This window comes from Oncorhynchus nerka, linkage group LG28 (assembly GCF_034236695.1).
Source record: "Oncorhynchus nerka isolate Pitt River linkage group LG28, Oner_Uvic_2.0, whole genome shotgun sequence".
Classification (NCBI taxonomy): domain Eukaryota; kingdom Metazoa; phylum Chordata; class Actinopteri; order Salmoniformes; family Salmonidae; genus Oncorhynchus; species Oncorhynchus nerka.
In genome coordinates, this window is record NC_088423.1 from 57,345,080 (window position 1) to 57,359,858 (window position 14,779).

The 14,779-nt window shown below is 40.5% G+C and overlaps 1 pseudogene; it reads left to right on the forward strand.

The window, feature by feature from the left end:
* The first annotated feature begins 8,593 nt into the window (after positions 1–8,593).
* Positions 8,594–8,712, forward strand: LOC115113878 (5S ribosomal RNA; annotated as a pseudogene).
* The last annotated feature ends 6,067 nt before the right edge of the window (positions 8,713–14,779 follow it).

Sequence of the window (14,779 nt, forward strand, 5' to 3'; positions counted from 1 at the left end):
ATCTGTAAACGACAACAAAATAACAGAGAAATGAAAATGATTTGTCACATCCCTGTCAGTCTTTCTTTACACAGGTCAGTGAAAGTCATGTGCCTGGGTCCATAATACTAACCAATAATATTCTAGCAATACAAAACGATTGTCATATCTAGCCACCATGCATAAAATGCTGCAGTATGAATCAGCAGGTAGCTAAAGCGAACCAACTAGGTTCAATGTTATCTAGCTAGATAACATTTGGCTATAACTAGCAATGTAAATTGATTTCTGAGATACGAATAACATTACTACACAGATCATACACGTAGCTGGCTAACAGTACGCTTTAACTTGAAATGAAAACAACTTTCTGACAAAATTAGAAATGTATAATATCTTAAAAGAGAAATTAAAATGAATTGTACACATCCCTGTCAGTCTGTCTTTACACAGGTCAGTGAAAAACGTGTGTCATACTGAGACCAAGGTCTCTTTCACAGATGAGCCCTGAATTACATAAATTACAGAAAATACACATCAATATGAATTTAGACATGTAAATTAGTTAGCTATCTATACAATGCACCATAATCCCAAGTCATGCAGTACTAGCATAACAAACCGATTGTCGTAGCTAATGCATGAAATGCAGTAATATAAATCTGAAGCCCAGTCAAAACGGTGGGTTTGTGTCTATTCCGTTTGAGTCTCTGGGTACTCGTTATCGACTCTGCATCGACTCCGGGGGATTCATATGGGCCGAGCTTTTCCTAAGTCTGGCAAAATCATATTACTATGGGTTCTGGCTAATGGTACTCGGACCGAGTCCACTTCAGCATATCTGTTTCGATTCACTTTTTCAGAAGTAGGGCCATATGAGGTTTTTATTTGGCAGGTGATGGAAGAATAAAAAAACAAATTTGCGAGGTCATTTGCAACGAAAGATTTGGCCTATTAGGCTCTTAGTATCAGACCTCAGGATAAGACCCAGATGCAGACAGTTCGAAGTAATAAAAGTTTATTACAAAAACAGGGGGCAGGAAAACGATAGGTCAAGGGCAGGCAGAGGTCAGTTATCCAGAGCAGAGTCCGAACGGTACAGAACGGCAGGCAGGCTCAGGGTCAAGGCAGGCAGAATGGTCAAAACCGGAAAAACAGGGACTAGAGCGAAAACGCTGGTAGAGGATCCGCTTGATGAGACAAGACGAACTGGCAACAGACGAACAGAGAACACAGGCAAACATACACAGGGGACAATGGGGCCAAATGGGTGACACCTGGAGGGGGGTGGAGACAAGCACAAAGACAGGTGAAACAGATCAGGGTGTGACAATTCAATAGAGAAGGACCCTAGAGAATCTATGCTATAAATTAATTAGATTTTACTACAGATTTGTTTTTAGAACCCCACTAATTCTATAGCAGTCATTCGGCCAATCCTCACTTAATATAATGGCATTAGCGATTTTTAGGCATTTGCTGGTGGCCACATTAATTATAGGACGACTTGGCATACATGATCCACGACAGTGTCATAGGCCTACCATTGAAAAACAGGCTATAGCCTATCTGTAAATGCCAATACATCCTGACAAAATGAGTGGTCTAATGTAATTTTCTGTACCTTGTAAACTGTCGAGAAAGAATCCATAACTGATCCCAAATGGTTGTATAATCAGGACTTTATTTCGGCATGAAACGCAAAAGGACGTTTGAGGGGTTATTCAAATTAGCCTACAACACTGAAGTTTACAGCCTAGACAATAATTGTGTACTAACAATAATAAATTCCTCATTGCACTGTGTTGTTATAGCCTAGGATGTAGAATAATAGTTTTTTCTAAAAACGTAGGTCTATATCTTCCATTTGATAATCTGCTACCTAGGCTGAAAGGAGTGATGCTGCCTACAAACATGCATGTTAATGTATTGCAATAGCCTATTCAACTGTTACAAATGTAGTCTATAGCCTATTAAAATAGCAAAATAAATAACCACCATGACAGTCAATGGAAAAAATCATGGCGCTTGAAACATCATGATTGTGGGTTCAATTCCCGGGGCCAAGAATGAAAAATGAATGCATGCATACGGTGGATTTGGATTAAATTGATGATAATGGTTTATTTCATTTCATGTGTACTATGGCAGCTAAACACTGAATTACTGTAACACAATCAATGGGTCAATCAGATGCTGTCTTCATTCATTGAAAAGCAAATCTATAAAAAAAGAAAATAAATTATAAGTATAATGTAAAACAACATTCTATAGGTTGACTGATTAGTGTTTCCAGCTGATCCCATTCCTCAGTTGGATGCCATGTAAAGCCATGTGCTCCACAATACATGTCTTCCTGCCAGCAGACTCGGTCTCTCCACTCTCAGCCTATCTGACAGACTGTCTCCACCAGTGGCAATTTTAGCATGTAAATCTTGGTGGGGCAAACTCCCCAAAAAAGCCCCTACACAACACAACACTAAACAATACATTAATTGCACTATAACGGTTACAAACGGTGCCCACAAACTGTTAGGCCCTACAGAAAGCTGTCCCAACAGCATGGCTTTCTGTTCAGCACCACGGAGTGAATCCTTACCGCCGCTACACCTGGCTATCAGCGGAGCCTTGCTGGCAACGAAAAAGTAAATTCAGTCTCATTTACTGCCTGTTTAAAAAGCATATTTGATATGGCTGGCTTGCTTAAAATAATGTGGTTAATACTGACAATTGAGATCTACAAACTATGATCATAATTTCGATTAAGACAATGAGCGAGCTAGGATGGACGTAGTCAGAATACCTATTTGTTCAGCGCTTTGAAATGTACAGCGACAGAATTCAGAACATGGGCCATTCTTACAGTACACCAAGTCAGAACCGTATGTTAAATAAAGGGGGCATATGAGCAGACAATGAAAGCTCTTACAAAATTCGATAATTACATTTCTCTAAAACAGGTTACAGGCTACATGTGCACCACCAGAACATTAGGTGAAATTAAGAGTGGTAAATAGACCAAATTATTAGGGTGAGGCACATGGGCAACTAACAGCTTACTACACAACATACATTTAGTATTACTTTTTTAGCTACAGTATACATATCTCCCTGGCATATTACTTCATTTATGCAGCAGCATACAATACATTTTTGGACTCACCTTGTTGTGATGTGCTCACTTGAACAGGAAGGTGGCTCGTCGGTGTCACGTTTACTCCCCATTTCCGGCGCTCGACGTCACCAGTTGTCTCATCATTACGCAAACCTGCCACCATCGTTACGCGCACCTGTGCCTCATGACACTCATGGACTCCATCACCTTCCTGATTTCCTCCCCTATATCTGTCACTCCCCTTGGTTCTTTCCTCAGGCATTATTGACACTGTTTCTGTTTCATGTCTGTACGCTTTTCGTATTTCTTGTTTTGTACTATGTTCTATTAATTATTACATTTGCATTCCCTGTACTTGCTTCCCGACTCCCACGTTACAGTCAGTCCTTCTTGTGGGGATGTTTTGTCATCAAAGTCTGGCATTCTCTAGATTTATGGTGCTTTCAAAACAACTGGAAATTTCTGAAAAAAAAGGTCCAATCATAAAGTCAGTGATCTTCAGGTCGGAGCTCTAGAAAATGACCCGAGTTCCCGACTTGGAATTCCGAGTTGGATGACCGCTCAAAACGTATTTTCCCAGTTGTAGCTAGTTTCCCAGTTGTCTTGAACTCACTGAAGTCTGAGATTTCCCAGTTCCGAGTTGCCAGTTGTTTTGAACAATGCAAAAGTCATGCTGGATTGACAGCATTGTCAAAGTATTCAACCTTTTCAGGCCCATGGCATGTGAATGTTTATCCTTTTAAGCTTGGAAAAGAGACACTTAAACTCAGACTTGGACCACACACCCACTCCACTGAATAACAGGCTAGTGATTGCTTTGCGGTTAGCCACTGATCACTACCAAAGCACTCATTGTTGAATTTGCGATTTCCAACTTGTCGTGTAATGTTCATGTCCAATGGGCGCTGATACATTTTTCTATAATGTCTCTTCATAAGACAAGGATTTGCCAGTAGATTGTCAACTTGATTCATAATGATTCATGATGACTGCTTGTCTCGATTGCTAGCTAAGATTTTGAAAATATGATATTGACATGATCAGTCCAATCTAAGCTACAGTAGATATAACGTGATTTGACGTCATTTTATCTGTGGCCAAGGACTTTGAGCCTTCTGGGATGGGCACTTCTAATGTACCCATGGGCTTGAATTTTCGAGCTCTCCCCGTAGAGTTTGCAGTGAAGTAATGTCCCCATGAGTGGCAGAACACTGAGGCAATTCACGGCGCAACTAGAGAGAAAGCATTGAGCTAGGCTGAAACATCTGCATTGTGGCGCTGCCTTACTCAAGAAAGAAAAAAAGAGACCATGTTTGTATGCAGCTTTATTAACTACATTTACATTTACATTTAAGTCATTTAGCAGACGCTCTTATCCAGAGCGACTTACAAATTGGACTAAATGATCATGTTATTTTTACATTGTTTGCAAACTGATATGTGACACGTATTAATGCCAAAATAAAATGCAAAACAGGCTAAAATAAATAAACAGGTGAGGCTCTGCCCCACCTGCCCTGAATGACAGGTCGCCACTGGTCTCCACCTTCCACCACAATGTGCCAAATACTCAGACTGTTCACAGCTAGAAGCATATGTGTGACACAACAGTTATCACTCATAATAACATATAATTTGTTGAATAACAATTACAGTCCATCGAATCTGGTTTACAATACGTTTTAACTTTCCACTAATAATAACTATAAGTATAATGTAAAACAACATTCTAGAGGTTGAATGATGAGTGTTTCTAGTTTACCCCCTTCCTCACTTGAACCACATGTACAGTGATGTGCTTTACAATACATGTCTTCTTGTTTGTCTCTCTGATGGACTGTCTCCACCTTCCACCACCGTGCACCAAATACTCAACATGTGAATCTGAAGGCTGACTTCCTGAGCCTTAGCTGGTGTGGCTGGACAGTAAAGGAGTCAATCTCAAATGTGAAAACTTTTCAAGGGTGTGTAGACTTTCACTAGGCATTGTATACCCATTGATTCTTGAAGAAAATAAGTTATGAATGGTTGTTGAGCTTAGTTGAACTGTTCTTCCCCATCAGATCCAAACATAGGCCTGTTTAACTGAAAACAAACACTGTATAGCCTCAAAACATGGTTTAAACTATAATTTGTATATAATGGATGGCCAGTCCTTGCCTATACATAGCTCCTATATGTTTATGGTGAGGGTTATCTGGGATCCTTGGAAATTCCCAAACCTTACACATAACCAAATCCCTTACCTCACCTTAACCATTTTATATGTCAACTTCAATGGGGTAGGGATGTCCAAAGTATTCTAAGTAGCACGGACCATATGTTTATAATCTGAGAGCTATATCCATGAATACTGGGCAGGGGATACAGTAGAATCGAGTGGATTTGGGTCATTGCTGGGTCGTTTATGGCCCTAAAATGGCAGCTTTGGCTCAGTTCAGGATGTCCGATCTGGCCGCCAAATGATTCGGGCCTAGTCTGTACCATCATTCATTTTGAACTCGGGACGGGTCCAGCTGCCAGACCCCGGGCCAGAAGTTTTAGATCTGGCATGCCGGAATCAGGCTAGATGTTTGCTCAACCTGGGAAGTAGCTAAAGCTAACCAACTAGGTTCAATGTTAGCACCTAGCTAACATTAGGCTATAACTAGCAATGCAAATGGGTTTCTGAGATACAAATAATATAACTACACAGATCATACAAGTAATGTTTGCTAGCATGCCAGCCAGCTAACGTTAGCTAGCTAGCTAACAGTACGCTTTAACTTGCAATGAAAACAACTTTGACACAATTAGAAATGTATAATATCTGAAAATGTAGCTGGCTAGAATCTTACCCTGGATGAACGCTTCTCCCTGTGTGTCACAGATGCCATGGTTGCCCTTAGTTTTAAGATGTAATCCGGAGTCAGGTGTTTTATTCAACAGCCTTCTGTGTTCTCTTTTTTGGACACCCTTCACATTTGCAATCAAATGCCAGAATTATCTCCATCTCCTTAGCTATCATACTCTGCTTTTATTGTATTTTTAATCAACCTTTATTTAACTAGGCAAGTCAGTTAAGAACAAACTTTTTCCCACTGAACTTTGTTGATAACACCTACTAAATTCAGGGTAGCAATATTGTTGAGAGCAGTAGCAACACTTTTGCAGTTCTCCATAACTTAATAAAAAAAGATGTGGTAGCAAGGATTATCTACACATACTGAGAAGCTCATGTTATAGACAGAAGCATGCTACATGGTAGACCAATCCGAACTCATCTCTCGGCATGTCCTTTCTATCCATTATCACAGTTAATCCTGGCTAATGAGAAGGTTCCTGCCTTTTTCCGTGGCTAAATGAACTAGGCTCATAAATGAACAATGTTGTTCTATTTATAGACGGCATACACGGTTTTTTATTAAGGCACATGAAAGTTCACATGTTCCAGAAGGCATTAGGTGCTGCTCAAATGCCTCTCCTGTGAAGTTGTGACGTGTGACATACGCCTAGAGACGTGAAGAGACGATAAGAGGAAGCCACTTCAAATAATTGTAGTTGTAACTACATTTCGATACTTTTCTGTATTGCAACATCTTTATGCACCTTCATGTTCAATGATTTCGCTATAAACTGAAAGGAAAAGCTTTTATATAAACATTTTTGATTATCAAATAAAAATCACTTCCTAAATTGAGTGACTTTATACTAATTGGACTTAACCCTGTTATATATATCTTACTTGTACTTGAATGTGTGGGTGACAAATGTAATTGTTTAAATATTTATGTCTCCCCCGTTCCACCCCACAAATTACAACCTTGACTCGTGTATAGTGGACAGGAAAATTAAGCTCAGGTGTGATGGACAGTGGAAGTCTGACATTAATAAGTAAAATGAGAAATCACAGGCAATGAGCAGTAGCCAAAGCTAACATATCATCTAGCAATTTGCTGTGGAGATTCATCATAATGGTGAGGTTAGCTTCATTAGATTATTTGTGTGTCTGTGTTTGTAGGGGAAATACCTTTTGGAGCCTGTCTTCCCCAATTAAGGTGCCACAGACCTCCTGTGATCTGGCATGGTTGGTATATCCTCAATTCATTGAACAGATCAGTCGTCTAGATCTATTTTTGAAAAGCAGGAACAAGCATCAATAGACTTAATGGTAAAATAAAGGTTAAATGGAATAAAACATGTAATCTAATTTGACAAGCAAATTAACAAACTTGAAATGTGAGAACAATACATGTGAGAACAACACATCACTAGGCTGTAATATATGGACGAAATATAAAATGTTATGTTATAGGTTGATAAGAATTTCTATCCATTTCAAACAGTCCCCCAACCAAAACAAATGAGATGTTCCAGAATGTGGCTCATTCTCGTAAATCCTGGAGTGTTATTCCACTTAGTCCAATGGTCTGACATTTGATGTTGAACTCTGATCAATCAATAATCGAATCACGTGGCAATATTTATTTTTCACGTCACAGTACCATAGAGGTCTAACTAGAGTAGGACAGTTATCTGATAAAAACAGTGGTTGGTAAAGATTATCATTTTAATCCCTGCTCAAGAGCCTCTGGCTGCACTAGGACAACAACTTGCTAATGTGGGTATTAATAAACCTCCAGGCATAGCAGTGCCTACACCCTTGTGTACCTTGGTCAAGACACTGTATCCACATTGACCCTGGAAAATACCAGCTCACATCCCTGTCAACAACACCCTCAACCTGCGGGTTAGGAGAAAAAAGGTCTGGGCTACAGGCAGAATGCCCACCATGAGACTAACTGTTTGCTGAGTTTCTGTGACCGGCCTTCCGGAGCGGAAACTTTTGGACACCCCCTGGTGGGGACCGGCGAGAGAGGGAGGGCCGGCAGGGATACTGGGAGGAGGTGCGGTGGCAATCGGCCAGGTGCTGTTTACACTCTTTGGAAGGGAGGGCAGGAGATGGTAACACAAGGGGAACAGGGGGTGCTTGCAGACAAGGGGTGGGGGTTAAAACAATGTCTGCTTTAATGGAGCATGGGCATAATGGGTTTCCTTGACCTTTGAACTCACACAGAAAATCCCTCCTAACCCTCTCTCAGGAATTCCATTGTCCTCACGCAAGTGAACACCACTGTCCTAACATGAACAAACCCACGATCAGAGACATGTCGTGTTCTCCCTAGGCAGAGGGGTTTCACCAACATTAACAATGCTCAGACAGACACGTCCGCACAGATAAAAGCATCGGTTGGCATAAGCGGATATGGACGGAAATGTATCTAATCTGATATTGGAAGCTAAGCAGGGACAGGCATACTTAGTACTTGGATGGGAGAGTGCCTGGGAATACCAGATAATTTAAGCTGTTTTTCTCTGTTGTGTCAAATTTCCTCTGAGTTTTATGTTTTAATTGTGATGTTGTGACTGGAAAAAAATAAAAACATTAAAAAGGTGACACTGCTTTGAGGGAAGGGGCTGACACCAGCCACAAGTGGCTTCTTTTCCACGAGTGCCGTTGCTTATGGCCATACCACCCACAACACGGCCAATCTTATTTGATCTCGGAAGCTAAGCAGGGTCAGGCCTGGTTAGTACTTGGATCAGAGACTGCCTGGGAATACCAGGTGCTGTAAGCTTTTTCTCTGTTTTTCTCCCTTTCTCCAGGAGGGGCCACTGGAGCCCCACTGGTACTCCAGCTAAAGCTCTGAAATAAGATTCAAATGAAGCCTCATCATTTTGCTAGGCACTCCTTTCTGTGGAGGGCCCAATGCCATTATTCCACAGCGCCACAGTGTGGACACACAATGCTCATGTGTGATGCTGCTGTGGGAGGGTGACCGAAGAGATCAGCCTCCTCCCTGCTTTTTACTCCAGTTCCTGTCCTTTCATTCCTTTAACACAGAAGATCAAGGGAGAGTGCGGACGTGGTCCCCCACCTCCCATGTCCATGAGTCCGGAGATCGCTGCTGCCCGATACCACGCTGCTTGGTCCTTGTTTGGTGGGTGATTCTGTAACGGAATTATTTGTCCTCCTCTGACGAGGAGTATGAAATGTCGGACCAATGCGCAGCGTGGTATGTGTTCATGATGTTTATTAACTGAACAAAAAAATACAAAATAACAACGTGAACTAAACGAAAACCCGAAACAGTCCTGAGAGGTGCAGAAAACACTAGACAGAAAATAATCACCCACAAAACACAGGTGAGAAAAGGCTACCTAAGTATGATTCTCAATCAGAGACAACGAACGACACCTGCCTCTGATTGAGAACCATACCAGGCCAAACACATAAACACAACATAGAAAAAAGAACATAGACTACCCACCCCAACTCACGCCCTGACCAAACTATAACAAAGGAACTAAGGTCAGAACGTGACACCAGTGTCCAGTCATGGCCACCTAAACATCCACAGCTTCCAATTAGATTATTCATCCCCTCTCCTCCCTCCTGTAACTATTCCCCAGGCCGCTGCTGTAAATGATGTGTTCTCAGTCAACTTACCTGGTAAAACAAGGGTTAAAAGGGTTACAAATAAATCTTGATGCACAGATTACAATTGGTCAGACCAATGTTGAACAGTCCTTACCACGGGTGCTTCCTGCTTACGTTTCTGTCTATAGGCATGGAGGAGCAGGGGGAGGCGTGATCTGACTTGCCGAAAGGAGGGCTTTGTACCCATCCTGGAAATTAGAGTAACAATGATTAAGGGTGTTCTCTCTGTGTGTATTATAAGAATTGATAGAATTTCAGGGAGCGTTTTCTTCAGATTTCCTTTATTAATGTCCCCAGCTACAATAAATGTTACCTCGGGATATGCGGTTTCCAGTTCGCACAAAGTCCAGTGTAATTCGCCGTCATGGTGTCGGCTTGGGATGGAATATACAGCGCAGTGACAATAACCAAGGAAAATTCTCTCAGGGGTAATTCGATCGGCATTTGATGGTGAGGTATTCCAGATCGGGAGAACAAAATTACTTAATTTCCTGTACGTTACCATAATCACACCATTATTTAAAGATGAGACATACCCCTCCACCTCTGTGTTTCCTGGAGGTTCCTTATTTCTGTCCATGTGATGAACGGAGATGGGGACAATATATCCAGAGAGAGCTATAATTACATAAAACAGAATATGTTACAGTCCCTTATGTCTCTCTGGAAGGAGGTCCTCGCCCTGAGCTTGTCTACTTTATTGTCCAAGGACTGAACATTAGCGAGTAATATACTCAGAAGCGGTGGATGGTTTGCCTGCTGCCTGAGTCTGACAAGAAGCTAACTTCTCCTCCCTCTTCGATGTTTTGGTGTAGCACCGGGAATTAATGGGACTGCCTAAAGAAGTTCAAACAAAGGATCCAGGTCAGGGAAGTTGAACTTCTAAACACATTTCTGGTGAGTGATCACCGATATAATATCCAAAAGTTATTTTCAGCTGTAGGTAATAAAACTAGAAACGTTCTGAGCAAATAATGCAAGAAATAACACTCAACAAACAAAATACTGCAAAGCTGGCAAGGAGTTAGCAACAGGGCAACCGTGTTTGTCGACGCCAGTTGTTATTATTATGTAAATGAATAATTAGGGTGAAAATTATGGGAAAATGTGAGATCTGCACCTCCTACTTCTTCGAAGAGGGTGCTGTTCCCTGGCAACACCATAGACTACACTATGCACAACCAAAGGCTCTTTTAAGAGCCATCCACATTACAATAAGAGTATTCTTCCATTTACTTAGCTACGTCAACTGCATTTATTAAATTCCCAGTTTCTCTCCTTTTGATTTCTACTTCTCACGTAAGGGTGTGATGTCTGTACAAAAACAAAAAAGGCTGTTTTAAGCCACCCATATTGATTTTTTTTTAAACAATTAGACACCCTATAATCCACACCTACACACTCATGTATCAATCTGATTGATGGAATGTGTTGTAAAGTAAGCAGACTCAGGTGTATAACTGTGGCTCCTTCCACCTTCAAAGAATAGGCAAGAGGGCCAACCATGGAGAATAGTAAGACACTTCATGATATGTATAACTACGCTATAAATCAAATCAAATTGTATTTGTCACATACACATGGTAAGCAGATGTTAATGCGAGTGTAGTGAAATGCTTGTGCTTTTAGTTCCGGCAATGCAGTAATATCTAACAAGTAATCTAACCTAACAATTTCACAACAATTACCTTATACACACACACACAAGTGTAAAGGAATGAATAAGAAAATGTGACTCACCTATTTGTTTTATGTACCAGGTGAGTCCACACACAGATTCTCTTTAACTACCTTATTTTCTCAATAAGCCTCTCTCCTTCACTTCATCCCTCTCTCCCCTTCTCCCTAAATCATCTAGGTTATATCAGCTGTGTCGGTGAACCCCTGCCGCATCTGAACTGGCTACATAGAGGGCACAGCATGATCAGAGGTGAGAGGTCACTTGGTTGGGTCAACAGGAAATATTATTAAAGAGATGATATACTTTGAAATACAGATAGAGATGCAGTAGTCCACCTCCTGATTATGACTGCTTAAACATGTTAGCAAGTTTAAGCTTTGTGTTTAAAAAAAACATCTCTCTTGTCTGCAGGTATGTTTTGAAGTGAGAGGATGCCAACCCCCAGTCCTGTCACCTGCTCTTAAGATAACTGTAACGATTGTCGTCGGGAGAAGGAGAAGAGGACCAAGGTGCAGCATGGTAAGTACTCATAATAATTTTAATAAATACGAATACTTGAACAAAAAACAACATGACAAAACAAACAGTTCTGCAAGGTGCAATACACACAAAACAGAAAACAACTACCCACAACCCATAGTGGGAAAACAGGCTGCCAAAGTATGGTTCTCAATCAGACAACAATTGACAGCTGCCTCTGATTGGGAACCATACCAGGCCAAACACATAGAAATCTAACACACTGAACAAAACATAGAATTCCCACCCCAACTCACACCCTGACCAAACTAAAATAGAGACATACAAAAGGAACTAAGGCCAGGACGTGACAATAACCTTCAGGCCGACTGGGAGCCCAAGTCTGGTTTGGAGACACCAATATGTAATTGTGATGAACTGAGAGATGCCTTCCCTGCTATTACCTCTCTCCTGTTGTCTTTTATAATTATTTAACCAGTTAAGTCAGTAAAGAACAAATTCTTATTTACAATGACGGCCAAACCCGGACGACGCTGGGCCAATTGTTTCACATCCCTATGGGACTGCCAATCACATCCGGATGTGATGCAGCCTGGATTTGAACCAGGTACTGCATCTCAGTCTCTTGCGCTGAGATGCAATGTCGCCATTCGGGAGCCACCTCTTTCTTTCTTCTTTGTTTTTATAGTGCACACCAGATGTGTATTAAAGTACAGATTGAACTTGTATTTACAGTTGAAGTTGGAAGTTTACATACACTTAGGTTGGAGTCATTAAAACTAATTTTTTAATAACTCCATACATTTCTTGTTAACAAACTACAGTTTTGGCAAGTCGGTTAGGATATCTACTTTGTGCATGACACAAGCAATCTTTCCAACAATTGTTTACAGACAGATTATTTCACTTATAATTCACTGTATCACAACTCCAGTGGGTCAGAAGTTTACATACACTAAGTTGACTGTGCCTTTAAACAACTTGTAAAATTTAAAAATATGATGTCATGGCTTTAGAAGCTTCTGATAGTCTAATTGACATCATTTGAGTCAATTGGAGGTGTACCTGTGGATGTATTTCAAGGCCTACTGTCACACTCAGTGCCTCTTTGCTCGACATCATGGGAAAATGAAAAGAAATCAGCCAAGACCTCAGAAAAAAATGGTAGACCTCCACAATTTCTAAATGCCTGAAGGTACCACGTTTATCTGTACAAACAATAGTACGCAAGTATAAACACCATGGGACCACGCAGCCATCATACCGCTCAGGAAGGAGACGCATTCAGTCTCCTAGAGATTAACGTACTTTGGTGTGAAAAGTGCAAATAAATCCCAGAACAACAGCAAAGGACCTTGTGAAGATGCTGGAGGAAACAGGTACAAAAGTATCTTTATCCACAGTAAAACTAATCCTATATCGACATAACCCGAAAGGCGGCTCGGCAAGGAAGAAGCCACTACTCCAAAACCGCCATAAAAAAGCCAGACTACGGTTTGCAACTGCACATGGGGACAAAGATTGTACTTTTTGGAGAAATATCCTCTGGTCTGATGAAACAAAAATAGAACTGTTTGGCCATAATGACCCTTGTTATTTTTGGAGGAAAAAGGGGGAGGCTTGCAAGCTGAAGAACACCATCCCAACCGTGAAGCACGGGGGTGGCTGCATGTTGTGGGGGTGCTTTGTTGCAGGAGGGACTGGTGCACTTCACAAAATTGATGGCATCATGAGAGGAAAATGATGTGGATATATTGAAGCAACATCTCAAGACATCAGTCAGGAAGTTAAAGCTTGGTCGCAAATGGGTCTTCCAAATGGACAATGACCCCAAGCATACTTCCAAAGTTGTGGGAAAATGGCATAATCACAACAAAGTCAAGGTATTGGAGTGGCTATCACAAAGCCCTGACCTCAATCCTATAGAACATTTGAGGGCAGAACTGAAAAAGCGTCTGCGAGCAAAGAGGCCTACAAACCTGACTCAGGAGGAATGGGCCAAAATTCACCCAACTTGTAAATAAGAATTTCTTAACTGACTTGCCTAGTTAAATAAATACAAAAATGAAGTCTTTATTTGAAATACTAAACCTATCCTGTGTTTATCAGATCAATCCAGATGAAATAAATTAGATAGTGAGAGGAACCGGTTTTAGAGTATTTACATGATGCATAGGAAGTGTAGTGTACTGTTTTTTAAAATTCTATTTCTGAATTATATGAATTACAGATCAGCCTCTAACTAGTTAAATCATGATTATAGTCTATTGCATACAATGTGGGGATCTTATGCATGGTAAAAACTACATGTATATATTTATTTTTTTATTTATTTTTTTGACTTGCATCCTTGGCAGACAGTTATATTCTACTCAATCCATTGGCTTCGTTAATGTCATTCCAACAGTTTTGAAATTGATACAACTGGCTATGATAGCTGAGGTTCATAGCTAGGTTCTGAACTAATATGTATACCAAACTTTTTAGGGTCTATACACAGATCGGCTACATACATCCATAGGCATACATTTATTTTTATCCTCCACTGCACAATAAGCAAGAAAATAGTTAGCTAGCTACGTTACTTCATCTATTTGCATTGCATGGAAAATATCAGCAAGGCAAACTTACAAAATTGTGCATTCAATTTGCAGTTAATGCTTTAGCTAGCTAGAATCTTTAAATCCACCGTTAAACAAGACGACAGCAAGGTTTCCTGGTTGTTTCAGGAGTCCATAAAACATGAAACAACCAGAATTACAATTTCATACTCAATTATTTTTTTTCAATTACATACATACTCATGTCACAACACCCATAAAGCTAGCAGGCTAATGTTAGCTAGTCAGCTAGTTTGCTAAATCGTTTTTTTGTAAATTAACTTCATGACAAAAGAAGATGCATTACCGTTTCTCTCTACATTAACTAACATATTCCTCTACATTTTTTGCATGATTCGTTATGACGTTATAGTCACTTACATTTGCTTCCATCCTAGTATTTTTGTCAGTCATCTTTGCTGAAGAAAGCTCTTTGCTGGAGA